Here is a 17,540-nt window from a genome sequence, read left to right as displayed (position 1 = left end):
AAATATAAATAAGGGGTATAACTACAATAGTAATGGGGTAATCACTAGTATTATAGGGACCCAACATGCCCCTCTCCTTCAAAAAAGTGTTGTCCTCAACGCTTGAGTAGTTCTGGATACTTCTGCATAAAATTCTCATCCTCCCATGTGGAATCTTCAGTGGATAAGTTCTTCCACTTGATAAGATACTCTGAAATTGATCGATTTTGTAGCTGTCGAGTTCTTGTTTCTGTGACTGCTTCCGGTTCCAATATAATTTTTCCTTCCTCGTCAAGTTCTGGAAATATTGTTTGAATTGGGAGCTTGTCACCTATAACCTTATTTAAACATGAAACATGGAAAACTTGGTGCAATCGAGAAGCTGCAGGAAGCTCCAATTTGTATGCCATAGTACCAATCTTTTGCAACACCTTGTACGGACCATAATACTTTGGTGATAATTTATTATCCTTCTTAGCTTGTTTTAGGGACACTTGCTTATATGGTTGTAGCCGTAGGAATACCCAACCACCTACATCAAAACTTCTTTCACTGCGATGTTGATCTGCCTGTTGTTTCATTCTATTTTGTGCCAACACGAGGTTATCCTTTAAGAGTTGGAGGACTTGTTGTTGATGTTCGATGTGATGTTCCACTGCCTGAACCTTAAATTTTCTCTTAAATATGATGTGATGGATGGTGGTTGATACCCATAAAGTGCCATAAATGGGGTCATTTTTGTTGCTGTATGGAAGGAAGTGTTATACCACCATTCAGCCAGAGGCAACCATTTGACCCATTGTGTCTGTTTATCAGATACAAAGCAACGAAGATATCCTTCCAAACATTTGTTTACTATCTCAGTTTTCCCATCAGATTGAGGATGATAAGATGAGCTATGAGCTAACTGAGTACCAAGACAAGAAAATAATTTTGTCCAAAAATTTCCAGTGAAAATGGGATCTCTGTCACTTACAATAATCTTTGGGTTTCCATGTAGCTTTTGAACTGTTTCCATAAATGCAGTAGAAACTGTACTGGCTTTAAATGGATGTGATAATGCACAAAAGTGTGCATACTTGGTAAGTCTGTCAACTACCACCATGATCACACTCTTTCCCTCAGACTTGGGTAAACCTGTGATAAAATCCATTGAAACCTCCTCCCAACGTTGGCTTGGAATGGATAAAGGTTGTAATAGACCTAGTGTCTTAATTGTTTCAACTTTATTTTGTTGGCAAACCAAACATTTTGCCACAAACTTTTGAATATCTGATTTAAGGCCATCCCAAAAAAATTCCTTCTTAACCCTGTGGTAAGTTTTTAAAAATCCTGAGTGCCCTCCTAAGGGAGAAGTGTGCAATTCCATAAGAATCTTTTGTTTTAGCTGGGAATTCTTACAAAGGTATAAGCGATCTTTGTACCATAACGAATCATTTTGCCAGCTAAATGTATCAGAAGTACTGGAATCTTGTTGTAGCTTTCGAATAAGTGCCCACACTTCTTCGTCATTCTTCCATTCCTCCCTTGCTTCATTTATCCAATCTGGTTGGATAATAGAAATGGCACACAACAATGCTTCCACATCCTCATCCTTTCTTGAGAGTGCATCTGCCACCACATTTTGCTTCCCTTTTTTGTAGATGATTTCAAAGTCATAACCCAACATCTTTGTGACCCACTTTTGTTGCTCTTCAGAGGATAATCTTTGTTCTAAAAAGTATTTAAGGCTATCATGATCCGTTTTTACCTTGAAGTGTCTTCCCATTAGGTAGGGTCGCCATTTCTTAAGTGCATGGAGTATTGCCAACATTTCCTTCTCATAAATAGCTTTTCTTAAAAACTTTCCCTTGATTGGACGACTTTCAAAAGCAATGGGTCTTTCATCTTGCATTAGAACAGCACCAATTCCATTTCCTGAAGCATCACATTCCACAATAAAGGTTTTTGTGAAGTCCGGTGTAGCTAAGACCGGTGCTTGGCACATTGCCTCTTTAAGATGTTCAAAGGCCTTTGTTGCTTCGGAGTCCATGAAAATGAATCTTTCTTCAATAATGTTGTTAGAGGTGCTGCTATTCTCCCATAATTCTTAACAAACTTGCGATAATACCCTGTCAACCCAAGAAATCCTCGCAGATGCTTTATGGATGTGGGGATTTTCCATTCCTTAATGGCTTTAATTTTGCTAGGGTCTACCTTAACTCCTTCATGAGATACAATATGACCCAAATATTCCACCTCCTGGACTCCAAAGAAACATTTGGATCTTTTTGCATATAATTGTTTCTCCTCCAATAGTTGTAGCACCCTGTCAACATGTTCAACATGATCCTTCCAAGACTTGCTGTAGATTAGTATATCATCAAAAAATACTAACACAAATTTTCTAAGGAATGGTTTGAAAATTGAATTCATCAAACCTTGAAATGTTGAAGGTGCATTGGTAAGGCCAAAAGGCATGACCAAAAATTCATAATGACCCTCATGAGTTCTAAATGCCGTTTTCGGAATGTCTTCAATCTTCATTCTGATTTGATGATATCCCGAACGAAGATCCAACTTGGTGAAGTAAATTGATCCATGCAATTCATCCAGTAATTCATCAATAACAGGAATGGGGAACTTATCTTTAATAGTGAGCTTGTTGAGCTCCCTATAATCCGGACACATGCGCCATGATCCATCCTTCTTGTGCACCAATACTACTGGAGCTGAGAAAGAACTTTGACTCGGTTGAATTATACCAGCCTCTAGCATTTCTGCAACCATACGTTCAATTTCACTTTTTTGGACATAGGGATATCTGTACGGCCTGATGTTTGGAGGAACACTTCCTGGAATCAGATGAATAGCATGATCATGATCACGCATAGGTGGGAGACCTTTTGGAGTCTCAAATACCTTGGAATGATTGTCCAGGACTTTTTGGAGATCTGGAGAAATAGATGATTCCAATGTGGAAACATCTAGCGAACATAATTGTGCAATTACACCTCTTTGCTCCTTTTTTAGAAGCTTTGTCATGCCATTAGAGCTGATTATCTTTCCTGGTTTCCCTGCAATACCCCTTAATTCAACTTCCTTTCCTTCCGTAGAAATTTGATGAAAAGTTCTTGAAAATTAAAAGCTATTGTACCCAAGGATTGTAGCCATTGGACTCCTAGTACAACATCAGCACCCCCCATTGGAATGGAAAGCATTGGGCTAGTCAATACATATTCTCCCATGGATAGCTTGATATTATGGCACTTTCCAGAGCAATTTATTGTTCCTCCATTTGCAATCATCACTTGACACTCTGGTGCTGGATATAGGAAGCAATTCAATTCTTTTGCTACCCTACAATGAATAAAATTGTGGGTGCTTCCTGAATCAATCAACACTATTACCTTTTTTTTCTTGATTTGTCCTTCTATCTTGATGGTTTGAGGAGTGGTAATTCCCGCCAATGCATTACAAGATATGGTCGGATTTATTTGTTCTTCATCTAGGCTTTGTTCCTGGAGTATATCTTCTTCTTTTGACCTTTCTTGCTCCTTTTCTTCTTCCTCTTCACAATCTATGTAGAATAATTTCTTCTCAGCACACTTATGACCTTTAGTGTATTTGCTATCACAACTGTAACAAAGCCCTTTTGCTCTTTTTTCTTCCAATTGTTGTGGTGTCAACCTTATAGGTTGTGGAAGACTAGGGGCAACAACACTTCCGTCTTTATAGTTGTGAGTGGTATGCTTCCTGGTTGCCATAATTTTGCTTTCCATTTTTCTTGCTAACCTGAATGCCTTCTCTAATGAATCAGGTTCCCAAAGGCGAACATCATGTTGGATATTATCCTTTAAAGACCCTATGAACACATCAATCCTATGCTCCTCTGGAATATCTTTTACCCTTATGTTCAATTTTTGGAACTCCTCAATGTGCTCCATTACTGAACCCTTTTGTTTGAGACTTATCAATTGGCTAAAAAAAGTGTTGCTTTTTGTATCTTCATAATGTGCTATCAATTCTTCCGTAAAAATTGCCCAAGTGATAAATTGTTTATGAGAGAAAAGCCATTGATACCATACAAACTGATTTTGTTCCAAATATACAGTTGCCATACGTACCTTTTGTGCGTTTTGCACATTATTGAGATCGAAGAATTGCTCCATCTGTAATATCCATGTGGCGGGATCCTTGCCATCAAACTTCCTCATATCGATTTTTGGAATATGGTGATTCTTTGATCCAACATTAGCATCTATGGAATCATGATTAACATTTCTTTTGTTCTCATCATGAGTTTCCTTTACTACCTTTTCACCATTAGTGACCCTTTCTTGTAGCAACTTCTTCAATTCTTCCATGTCTATCTTCAAATCTATCTTCAAATCATCCATCTTAGCTTCCATGCCCTTTATCTTAGATTCCACACCATTTACCTTAGATTCCATGCCACTTATCTTAGCTTCTGTTAGCTTTTGTGAGCATGACATTTGTTGCACTTGTTCTTGTAATTTTGATATATCATGTAGCATTTCTTCCTCTTCTTCATGAGTCATGCTAGAGCTTTCAGGTTCCTTACTAGGTGTTTGCATTTTCTTTCCTCGGGGCATCAGTTACCGATAATAATTCTTTACTATGCCCTTTGAATTCCGTTAAACCAAGCTTACACAAAAATTTAAAAAAACTACACACCTTTTTTCACTTTATAGAATCCTGATATTGAATCTGATGTATCTCTGTAATTTCAGATCATCCAGTTCTAAAATTGCTACCCGTAGTATCCTTCTGCGTCCTCTTTCCAATGCCACAAGTCTGAGCCAAATTGGATTTTCCAAGGAAGAGTTATGTGAAATCTCCCATAGTGACTTGCTTTTAGACTGGTTCAGTAGAGCGAACTTGTACGACGTGCCATGAGTCACTGTTCCAACATTTGAATTTGAAACACACACACACGAAACTACAGTCTATCCTCTTTCTGTACCTTCTTACGAAATTTCAATCCGATCCCCAGAGAGAAAGTTATGACGATTTTCCCTAGGTCACCTGTTTTGAATGTAATTCAGGAGTCTGCAAAAAGACCAACTTCCTCAGATCATATCTCCGCAAATATCGCGCGAAAAGCTCTGAAATTTGGACCCAAGGTTCAGGGTGATTTCTTCTCAAATGGGTTTTGTTTGCGACTTCTGAAATGTCACAGAAAAAAATTTATAGTGAAAATGCCACGATGACCTGTTTGGAGCAGCGAAACCCTAGAATCCAAAGCTCTGATACCAAATGTTATGAAACCAGCTCAAGGAAAGATAGAAAAGATAGATCAACGCCTTAGAATTCAGCCTCTTCGAGGGGGAAACCTCCTTTAAATTACATAAATGAACAATTCTTCGATGATACAAATGACAAAACCTCCTTTCTATATATAGGAGTCTAAGGAGTCACAATATAATCCAGCCGACCTAACAATAATAATATAAAGCCACAAAAATAACAATAGAGGGATTCTATGGGGCACATAAATAACAATATGGGGGTAATAGGGGCACAACAATATAAATAAGGGGTATAACTACAATAGTAATGGGGTAATCACTAGTATTATAGGGACCCAACAGGCCTTGGAAGATGAACTTTGTTCCAGAGCGGGAGACTTTCACTTTGGTACTGGTCTGGGTAAGGTTCTATTCTCTTCCTCTTGATTATTGGAAAACTGAATCACTTGCTGCCATAGGCAACAAACTAGGACATTTTGTCAAAGCTTCGAAAGCCACAAGAAGAGGCAAATACACTTCCTATGCAAGGATCTGTGTAGAAATGGATCTATCAGGAGCTCTTCTGGATGAAGTCATCCTGGAAGTTTTTGATGAGGAATGGGTACAAACAGTAGACTATGAGCATACCCCATTTAGATGTCATAAATGCCATGAACATGGACACTTGTTCAGAGAAAACCTAAGGAAATGAACAACACAGATAGCTTCTAGAAAGTTACAAGTAGAGGAAAAGGTGGCAAAAAAGGACCAAGGAAACATCGTAATGAGGGTCAAAAGGTCAGTGAAAATAGGTATCAAGCACTCGAAGAGAATTTCGAAATGGAAAATGAAGACCAATCTATGGAGGATGGCCCTAATGAAAAGGAATCGAAAATGAAAGAAGACTGCTACCCAACACAAGAGAAGGATAATGAGAAAGAAACTATAATGAGTGAAATAGGACTAGAGATGGATTAGGAAATGACACAAAGTGAAACAGATCTGGAAGATCATGAACTTCAAGAAATTCTAGATAAGGAACATCTAGATCTGGAAGGGTTCTTGATGAAGGGATCCACGGGAGGGATTGACTCACTACCCTAAGAAGACTGCGACAAAATTCAACAGCTATTCTTAGGGAAAACTCAAGAAAGAGGATTAGATAAAGGAAAAACCATTGAAAAGCAGGAATACAGATGAGTGAAAATAATGAAATTAACTCTAGGATTAGCAACTAGAAATGTAGGAAACAAGAGAGGTAGGAAAAAGCAGAAGGACCTCTTGATGGAGTGTGGAAAGTTAATGATAGACTTAGGTAAGATGAAAGACCTAACCAGTTGCTCATTTACAAATCTTTAAATATGATGCTCACATCATGGAATATCAAAGGTCTAGGTAGTAAAAGAAAACAAAGAATGCTTAGTCATAGAATGAAACAAGAAATGCCAGATGTTATTTTCATCCAGGAAACGAAATGTTCCATCCAGAAAATAAAACAAATTCACAGCAAATGGCTTAATAGATTTGAGTTCCTAGAGGTTAAAGCTGAAAACACAGCGGGGGGCATTCTAACTCTTTGGAATCCAAATAAAATTAGTATAACAGATGCAGAAGCATCTAGAAACTACCTATCAATAGTCATTCAACCAGTGGGGGATTCAAAAACCTTCCTGGTCACAAATGTTTATGGTCCTCAAAGAATAGATGACAAACTCAAATTGTTAGAATCCCTAATTGATCTCAGGAACAGACAGGTTGGGATCCCTTGGATCATGTGAGCGGACTTTAATATGATCAAATCTCTTTCAGAAAAAAAGGAGGCACCATAGCGCTCAACAAAGACTCCTTAGCATTTCAGACTTTCACATATGAGATGAAATTGGTTGATTCAGACCTAAGCAATGGCCTTTTTACCTGGAACAACAAAAGAGGAGGTGAGGCATAGGTAGCCTCTAAATTGGACAGGTTCATGATATTAGAGGAGCTTTTACTTACAGATAAAGAAATAACAGCAACAGTCCTTCCCTTTGGAGGTTTCGACCACTGGCCGATTCAACTAGAAATCAAGGGTTTGTTTTCTCCTAGGAACATGCCCTTCAGATTCGAGAATATTTGGCTTTCCCACCCGGATTTTATCAGCAACATTGAAAAATGGTGGTCGGAGGACTTGCAATTCTAGGGCTCAAAAATGTACCTCCTTCATAAAAGACTAAAGCATGTCAAGTTCAGGCTAAAAGAGTGGAACAAAAAGGATTTTGGTAACATTTTTGTGAACAAAAGATCATTGGAAATCAAATTACAGGAACTCAACCAGGCTCTGATCAAAGACGGCTTTGACAAAGTCAAAAGTGATCAGGCTGATAAGCATCACCAAGAATGGGATAATTTATGTAAACAAGAGGAAACATTCTGGAGGCAGAAGTCTAGGGTTAAATGGCTCAAGGAAGGAGAACAGAATACAAGATTCTTCCACAGATCCACTATGGCTAACAGAGCATACAATAGAATCTCAACGATAAAGGATGAGAATGGATAGCTCCAGAACACCCATAAGAATATTGAAGTTGTGCTTGTTCAGTATTTCCAAAACATCATCCGAGAAAACAATCCAGATAGGGAACATTCCATCAAGGAAATTGCAAGGCATATCCCTAAGTTGGTGTCTAGAGAGGACAATGTAAACCTCAATAGACCTGTTACTGAAGAGGAAGCTAGCGAGGTTCTAAAAGACATGAAGAACTGTAAAGCACTAGGTCCGGATGGTTTCAATGTCGATTTCTTTAAAGCTTGTTGGCATATTGTCAAACAGGATATTCTGGAAGCAGTGGAGGATTCCAAGTCCAGTAAAACAATCTTGAAAGCCCTCAATACCTCCTTCATCTCCCTGATTCCCAAACAGGAATCAGCTCCAACTGCAGACAAGTACAGACCCATAGCTTTATGCAATGTGGTTTACAAGATAATCTCCAAGGTAGTTGCAAATAGACTTAAACCTCTCCTTCCTTCTTTAGTTTTAGAGGAACAATCAGGATATGTGGAGGGCAGACAAATCTTGAATAACATTATTCAAGCCCATGAGGTGGTCCACATGCTTACCAGTAAAAAACAAATTGGAATGATCATGTAATTAGATATAGCCAAAGCCTATGACAAAGTTAATTGGATCTACATCAAAAAGGTTCTCACTTCTTTTGGGTTCGACCATAACTGGATCTGATGGGTCATGGCTCTGGTGACCTCCTCCAGCTTTTCAATTTTGGTGAATGGCTCTCCCTTAGAGATCTTCATTCCTTCTAGAGGCCTCAAGCAGGGAGACCCGCTCTCTCCCTTTCGTTTCATTCTTATGATGGAGGGACTTGGCAGATCTATTAAGAATGCCAAGATAATGGGCAAAATCAAAGGTCTTCAATTATTTGAGAATGGTTAAGCTTTGACTCACCAACAATTTGTAGATGATACCATGCTACAAGGGCTCCCCACACTAAAAGAAGCTTCAGCCTACAATCAAATCCTGAAGGAATTTGCTTTGGCTATAGGTATGGAAGTCAATCTTTCCAAGTCAAAAATCTTCTTCTTAAACACTAACATTGTTATTCAAAGAAACATTTCAAGAATTCTGGGCTTCCAAAGGGATTCCCTCCCAACAAAGTATTTTGGAATTCCTCTCATTGACAGACCATTGCGCAGAAGTATCTGGGAACCGATGCTTAATAAATTACAAGAAAAAGTCAAAAATTGGACCTTCCGGGTCTTGAACCTGGCAGGCAGGTTGGTTCTGACAAAGGGAGTCCTGCAATCTATACCAGTTTTCATGTTATCTACCCTCCCTGGTCCCAAAGGTGTTTTAAAGCAATTCAGAAGCATTTAAAGAGATTTCCTCTGGGGTAAGGAAGAAACTAAGAAGGAATGGGCCCTGGTCTCTTGGGACAAAATCTGTAAACCCAAGAGACGGGGGGGACTAGGCTTGGATGATCAAGAGATTCTTAATAAAGTTCTACGAGCCAAGCTTTGGTGGCACTGGGTTCAAGAACCAAAAGCACAGTGGTCAAGAATCTGGAAAGAAAAATATGCCAGCTCTTGGCATATTAAGGATCTCATAAGAATGTATGGTAAGGTAAAAGGTTCTCACATCTGGAATAGAGCCTAGGATAATCGAAGCCTAGTTCAAAATAACAGCTTCTGGGAAATCAAAGCAGGAGATCTTGCACTCTTTTGGGAAGACAAGTGGCAGCAAGAACCAACATTGTTAACAGAGGACTTTGTTAGTCTCAAGCAGGAAACAGATCACCAAGGGTTAAACAAAGTCAAGGATTTCTGGGATCTTGCTCAGGCCTCAGGAAAATGGAGAAGCTGGAGGAAAATTGACTGCAGAGATGATAGCCCCATTAAAATTAAGGCAGAGGCTCTTGGGAGCTTGCTTAAACAAAGGATGATTTTAGTTACAGAGGGGCAGGATCAATTGAGATGGGGAAATAACAATAAAGGTAACTTTAATCTTAAGGAAGCCAAAAGTATTCTTCTTGGGCTTGATTACAGGGTTCCAGACAAGACATGGCAGCTCCTCTGGAAGCACCAAGGTTGGATGAAAATCAAGCTTTTCATGTGGTTGGTTCATCATAAGAAAATTTTAACTTGGGACAACATTAGAAAAAGGGGTGTTATGGGGCCTTCCAGATGCCAGCTTTGTGAAGAGCAGGAGGAGAATATGGAGCACATTCTTAACAGCTGCTCTTTTACTACCTAGTTATGGGATTCCTTCTCTTCCATTTTCCATCAGTCAGATAGGGATAGAAGTAGTATCACTAAAACCTTAAAAAATTGGAGAGTAAAATTTTCAAAGAATAAGTTTATTAATCTGGCCTGGGCCTTCACGCCAGGCTTCATTATCTGGAATGTTTGGAAAGAAAGAAATAAAAGGATTTTCAAAAATGAAAAGTCTACCCCACACTGTCTTTTTGATCTTATCCTGAAACAACTTCGGGAGACAGTAAGTACTACAGTTTGCAATCTCTCCAAAAATACCCCCTCCTTGGCTGAGGCTTCCTTGACCCATCATAACACACCATAGAGAACCTCCAGCCCAAATTTCAAGAAATTTGGGGAATTTTTGGTCACATGACAAATTTTTGGGCAAAACACAAGGTTTTTCTCCCTGTAGCACGGCGCTAAAAATCTAGAGCTCCAAATGAGGAATGTTTTGCATTTTTGGATTCAACATGGAAAATCATGACTATTGGTGCCCGGACAAGAAATTTGGGCAAGGTCTGAGTCTCTAGGAGGTCAAAAACACCCAAACAATGGCCTCTCTGCCCCTTTTTTGACACAAAAAGTAGTCTTGGAAGAATGAAGATTTGAAGGGGAAAATGAGCACCACATTCAAAAATTCCAGTGGGGTTAGAAAGTATACAGGAAAGGCTTTCCAATAAGCCCACTTGCGCACATTTTGGACACCTACAAGTGCCCCAAAATAGGCCCCAAAGTAGCGCGGTGCACAGAGGAAAAATTGCCAAATTTGCTTCCGTTTCGTGAAATTTCGGTTCGCGACTTCTCCAAGTGGGCCCGCCCATCTACACTTCAGTTTTTTGGCACCAAAGGCGGCATTTAAAGTATTTTTTCTCCAGATTCGCTTCTATCCAAGTGGCGAAGGAAGGCAAACGGTCACCCAAGTCATTTTTCATGTTTGCAACGTTGCACCTGTCGCTGATGGTTGGCTCTTCATCTCCATTTTGTAATGATTCGACTAACTCCCCAACCCTTTGTCATTCTATCTCTTCATGGCACATTATATATATTGTATGTAAACCATTTGAAAAGGGTTGGTTGGCTTGTAACTTCTTGGAGATTGTGGGAAAGAAACTCTGTTTCTTCACTCTGTATTTTTGACAGAGAATTCATGAAAGGCAGCGGCTCTGTTTCATGAGATTCTTGTGGTTGTGAGTGTAGCAAATGTGTCTCTTATGTTTTCATATGTAATTATTTATGTTTCATAATTCAATTCATGTTCATTTCCAATGAAATTTTCTGAGTGAGATTAGGTAGAATTCAATTTTATTGCTCTGCCTGTGGGAAAAAAGGGTTCATGTAACCATGCCCTTTTCACTTTCTTCAGCAATCTATTCATTCTGTGTTACCTCAAACTAAATTGTTACATTTTCCGCCTGCCTTACCTCACGAAATAATCTGTGCCTTTGTATTAAATTCCCTGATCCTTGCTGACCGTTGGTCCCATACAATCCCAGAAGCTTGGTCATTCATGAAAATGGTTTCTTGTATCCCTATTCACTTACTAGCCTAAGATCAATATTTCACCGTAAGTCATCTCAGACCGTTTTTGCTTATATATTCACTGAGCATGACTTGGAGAAAGCCCTCTCCTATTCACGTAGGGCTAGCTACCAGACTGAGCATGGTTTGTGGTTACCCTAATTTTTTCCTTCCTTCAGCCTAAGGCAGATTTAGGTGCTAACGTAGTGGCGACTCCACTGGGGACGAAAATGGTTTGCTTGAAGATTGTTTTGCCCCAGTACATCTATCAAGCTCAGATCTGATGGTCGATGGTGAACAACGATCAGACATAAGAAGACGGCTGAAATCATTCACCTGGCAACTCCATTCACTGAGGAATCCAGCAATCGGTGCTTCATGGTGACTCACTGCAGAGAGGTTAGTAGCTTTGAGATTTTCAAGATGGATCGGGTTGTAAGAAGATACATTCCCATGAGCCGAGATCACATTCCAGGCTTTCCAAATAAGATTCTGAAAGTATACTGGTCAAGGAATTTGCCTACGTTTAAAGATGATGGTAAGAAGGACGCTGCTTTACATCTAGTTCGATTTCACATGCATATTCGCAAGTTGAAGCTTGATTTTCCTGAAGATTGCTTAATGAAGATATTCATGGCCACTCTAGAAGGTGAAGCCAAATCTTGGTATGAAAGTTTGTTGCCTGCTTGTATTTACTGTTTAAAGGATTTTCATGCCATGTTCATTGAAAGATATAAAGACTTTTATCCATCATTAAATCTAGTTCATGACTGTTGCAAACATGCTTCTACTTTTATTGAAAGCCTTGAAAAATACTATGAGGATGATAATTTTATGGATGATGAGATCATGGAAGCCATGGATGAAAATCACTTTCAGCAGCATAAAGACGATCATGAAAATTTTCAGCATGGTCAAGATTGTAGTACGGTGGAAGTGGAAAGCATTTTGCATCTTGACAGTCAACAGGAATTACATGAAATGGATCAACAGTATGAGGAATATTTATGTACACCTTCACTTGAAATTAATGAAGACAATCACTGTTTGAGCGAAAGGAAACAAAAGGTCCTATCTCCTTTGTCTAAAGACGAGATAGGTCAACTCTTGCACGGTTATGTTCCAGCTCAAGCTAAAGCGGATTTGCAGTGCACACATGGTCAAGAAAGTGTTGGTGAAACTTCTTCCTCTTTTGAAAAGGATGACAGCCCGGTGAACAGCTTTATAGATCAACAGGTTGAAGAATTCCATATGTCTGAAAGCGATGAAAGAAAAAGTGTCGTTTCAGATCTGTCCATAGAAGAAGATAGCGTGCAGGGAAGTCCAATTCTGCTTTCAGAATGTGATAACATTAAGTCAACCCTTTTAGATCTAGATTCAGATTATGGTGACCAAGAAAACCTTCTACTAAGTCCCATGAAAGAGAACTCTGCTGTTGAAATCATCTGGGATGAAGAAGACAGAGTTTTGGATCCAAATGTTCTCATGTCATTAGAACACAGTCTTCATGAAGAGGTAATCCAGTCAGCTCATGAACAACAAGATGAGAATTTTGTTCGAGTAAGTGAAAAAGGTTCCTTGGATGAATCGTTGGTAGATGATAGAAATTTCATTCTTGGGTTTCAAGAATCATTCGCAGTTTCTTTTCTCATGATTGATGAATGCAAAGACAATCTGGCTGTCATATCATATGAAGGTGACCTACAATACATTCAAGCTACCGAAGAGCAGAACATTCAGGATTGTCTTTCAGAATCTTCCTCATATGTTTCATGTTTTGAAGTGTTCTTTGAAGAGGAAATCAACTCATCTGCTTGTTTAGAATTTTTTGAGGACCAGGAACATACTTTTTCTGAAGTACATTATGAAGGAAGATTAGAATCAAAAGAAAAAGACATCTTGTTTCCTCAGCAGGAGGTAAATCTTCATTTTTTTCATGATCCAATGGAAAATTTGTTACAGTCAGTAGTGAAGGTCATTATTGTAGTACTCAGTCATGAAGGAGATCATGGTCAATTATGTTTTTGGAGGCCCAGTTACCAGTATCTGTTGTTGACCAGAAGACCTGATCTGGAGAATCAATCAAGGAGGCATCTACTTGATTGGTTACATTGGAAGACACACTACACATGATTGTGGATATTGCATTAGTACGCAGGTGGCTGTCATCATGATTTGAAACCCTCGAATCTTGATGGACTGCTGCCATTCAATAAGTTTTGTCAGTTCTTGTTTTAGTTAAGTTAGTCATGAGTCATTTCCTTTTGCATAGAGTCAATTTTTTCAGTCATTTCAGTTCGCATTGAGTCAGTTTCAGTCAATAAATTGAGTCATGTTGGTTTGTCGGAATAATGGACTCCATAGCCCAATGGACGAAGGCACTGTCTGCTCACCCAAAGATCTGTAGTTCTTGGCACCTCCAAGGAGCTGCCATCCCTATTGGAGCCAATGTTAGTGTCAGTCTTTGCAGCCTTTCTCCAGTGATCAAACATGCTCTTACAAAGTGATTTTAAGCTGTCAAGGTCAAATTTTGTCATTCCAGTGAGTCTTCAAGCAAAAGTTGGTCACTAGGCATTAGGTCTAGGGTTTGATTTTACCCTTGTCAAAGTTGTCCAAATGTCGGTCCATGTCACCGTTCAGCTGAGTGTACCATCATTCAGAGAGTTTTCATTATCATGTCAAGTCCCACTGGGTCATTTTACACCTTGTTCATGCTTCAGTTGCGCCTAGGTAAGGTCATTTCCCTCTCCTAGGGTATTGAAGGAAATTTCTCTTAGATGGTCAAATCATCATCAAAACTTGTATCCTGATGTTCATACACCTTCCCCTATCCTTAAAGTACCTTATCAAACACTTCCCATCACTGAGATCCCCCAAATTCCTCATTTTCGCACAAACCCTAGTTTCTTGCTACAACTTGGCAATTTTCTAGGTTGGACCTATGTTTTGCCTTTTTGGACCCCTTCCCCTCACTCAATATCTGAAATTACACTTTCCCCTACTTCCTAACATCCCTCCCTACTTCCCAAAACTTCCTCAAGAATTTATAAACTCCCTATCCCCTTCATTTCGTTTCATCTCCACAAATCCCTTGTTCCACACATCGGGATAGGTTTCACTCAAATGCGGTTTCTGAGCAATAAAAGATGAATTTGGGAAAAATGAGAGAGGTTTTTGTCCAAAACATGCCAAGCAAGAAAAAATTCCTTCACCTTTTACACAGGTGTCATGGTTTTGGAGAAATGTAAAAAATATAGTTGCCTCGGGAGAATTGATGCACCTTTGAAGTGACCTTGGGAAAATCAAATTTCTCCTAGCTCAGTTGGTCAAGTGACTTGCTTGATGAGTCAAATGATAACTAGAAACAAATATATTTCCAATGAAATACCATGAGCTCAATTTGGAGTTGAGGAAGGCATTAAAAAGTTGACTGTAATAGCACTCTGCCTTTAGGCAGCCTCATTTGGTACATTTTGACCAGTCTTGGGAGATTTGATTTTTGATAGGGCAAATGAACTCCAAATTGAAACATTCTAGTTGGGTTGGAAAGTAGACTCAAAGACCTTCCAACGAACTATCCTGCACCTAATTTGGACATTGGGAAGGCCTCCAAACATCACCTGGAAAAGGGCACGACGCACATAGAGAGCGCGGCGCACTGGGAGAAATTTTCCAGTGTAAATTTACACTGGCGCGGCGCACATGGGAGGCGCGGCGCACAGGGCTAAAAGGCCTGAATTTCATTGAAATTTGCCTCCAAATTTCCAGGTAGGGTCTAAATCATGGCTTGCTCATCAAATTTTATGGATGATATGGTGGTTCTTGGCTATGTTCAATTGCCACAAAACTCATAAGACCAACCACTCAAAAAACATCAAAACCATGGTGGCTAGGGTTGCATAATTGAGGTATTGAGGCCAAGGTTCTGTTTTCCTACCATTTTTCCCTCTCCTACCATTTTTCCCTATCCTCCCTTTCTCATTTTTCCTATTATCCCTACCCTAAAATACTACCAAACCCTATCCCCTATCCCTCCTCTTATTTGTCAACATAACACCCCAAAAACCTACCTTGTCAAAACCCCAAAACCCTACCTTATCAAATACCCAAACCCCCTACATATCCCTAAGCAAACTTCTCCCCATAACCCCTATTACCATCACAATAATCCCCTCCTAATACTCCCTTTTTCATTGTTCCCCTTGGTGGCAAATATCACAATAACACCTAGTTTCACACCATCACCAAAAGGGCAGCCCAAGTACAGTACACACAACAGTCATGGCATCACAGCATTCATTAGAGTATGAGATGGAGACACAAAGTGACTCATCCTCTAAAGAGTAGGCTCCCAGGAGACATCACGAGAGTGGAAAACATGTTAGGGATGAGCCCACTACCCTCATTGAATTACAAGCATGCCCTCTTGCTATGTCATGTTCCCAGAACCTAGCATGTTTTGAATTTTGTCAAAGGGTGGCTAATGTTAGAGTTCATCATGAGTTAGCCCATCTTTTTGTGCTTCACCTACATGGAGGTCAGTCCATCTTGGCTGGGGTCACCTTCACATTGACAGCTGAAACTATCTCAGTGGCAATAGGCATACCAAATGTTGGAGAACAGTGGCATAAGAAGAAGAGGGTGGATAAGCAACACTATGAGCCTTACCTTAAGGCTAGATTCTTGAGTCAGCTCACAAGAGTTTTTCCATTAAGACATTTGAAATATGAGTATGCTCCACTCATGAGATTGATCATGAAGTACTTTAGTTGTGAGGTATGAGTGCAAAGGCCCGGATAAGGAGCTTGAAGGCAAAATTGAGCAAAGCAACAAAAGAGGCAAAAGAGGAAAAAGAGAAATATCGGCTTCAAATCTTGGCTGAGGCTTCCTTTACCCATCATAACACCCCATAGAGAACCTCCAGCCCAAATTTCAAGAAATTTGGGGAATTTTTGGTCACATGACAAATTTTTGGGGAAAACACAGGGTTTTTCTCCCTGTGGCACGGCGCTAAAAATCTAGAGCTCCAAATGAGGAATGGTTTGAATTTTTGGATTCAGCATAGAAAATCATGACTACTGGTGCCTGAACAAGAAGTTTGGGCAAGATATGAGTCTCCAGGAGGTCAAAGACACCCAAAAAATGGCCTCTCTGCCCCTTTTTTGACACAGAGGAAGCAGTCTTGGGAGAATGAAGATTTGGAGGGGAAAATGAGCACCAAATTCAAAAATTCTAGTGGGGTTAGAAAGTATACAGGATAGGCTTTCCAACAAGCCCACTTGGGCACATTTTGGACACCTACAAGTGCCCCAAAGTAGGCCCCAAACTAGTGCGGCACACAGAGGAAAAATTGCCAAATTTGCTTCCGTTTCGCGAAATTTCGGTTCGCGACTTCTCCAAGTGGGCCCGCTCATCTACACTTCGGTTTTTTGGCACCAAAGGCGGAATTTAAAGTATTTTTTCTCTAGATTGGCTTCTGTCCAAGTGGCAAAGGAAGGCAGACGGTCACCCAAGCCCTTTGTCATGTTTGCAACGCTGCACCTGTAACTGATGGTTGGCTCTTCATCTCCATTTTGTAATGATTTGAGTAACTCCTAAACCATTGGGCGTTCTATCTCTTCATGGCACATTCTATATATTGTATGGAAACCATTTGCAAAGGGTTGGTTGTCTTGTAACTTCTGGGAGACTGTGGGAAAGAAACTCTGTTTCTTATCTCTGTATTTTTGACAGAGAATTAATGAAAGGCAGCGGCTCTGTTTCATGAGATTCTTGTGGTTGTAAGTGTAGCAAATGTGTCTCTTATGTTTTCATATGTAATTAGTTATGTTTCATAATTCAATTAATGTTCATTTCCAATGAAATTTTCTGAGTGAGATTAGGTAGAATTCAATTTTATTTCTCTGCCTATGGGAAAATTTCATGTTCAGTGTTTTTCTTCTGTTGAAAAGGGTTCATGTAACCATGCCCTTTTCACTTTCTTCAGCAATCTATTCATTCCCTGTTACCTCAAACTAAATTGCTGCATTTTCCGCCTGCCTTACCTCACGGAATAATATGTGCCTT

Source organism: Pinus tabuliformis, chromosome 6 (genome assembly GCF_031772625.1).
Source record: "Pinus tabuliformis cultivar Carrire ecotype Pingquan chromosome 6, CPIR1, whole genome shotgun sequence".
Lineage (NCBI taxonomy): Eukaryota > Viridiplantae > Streptophyta > Pinopsida > Pinales > Pinaceae > Pinus > Pinus tabuliformis.
The sequence above is the reverse complement of the archived record's forward strand: the minus strand, read 5'-3'. Positions refer to the sequence as shown.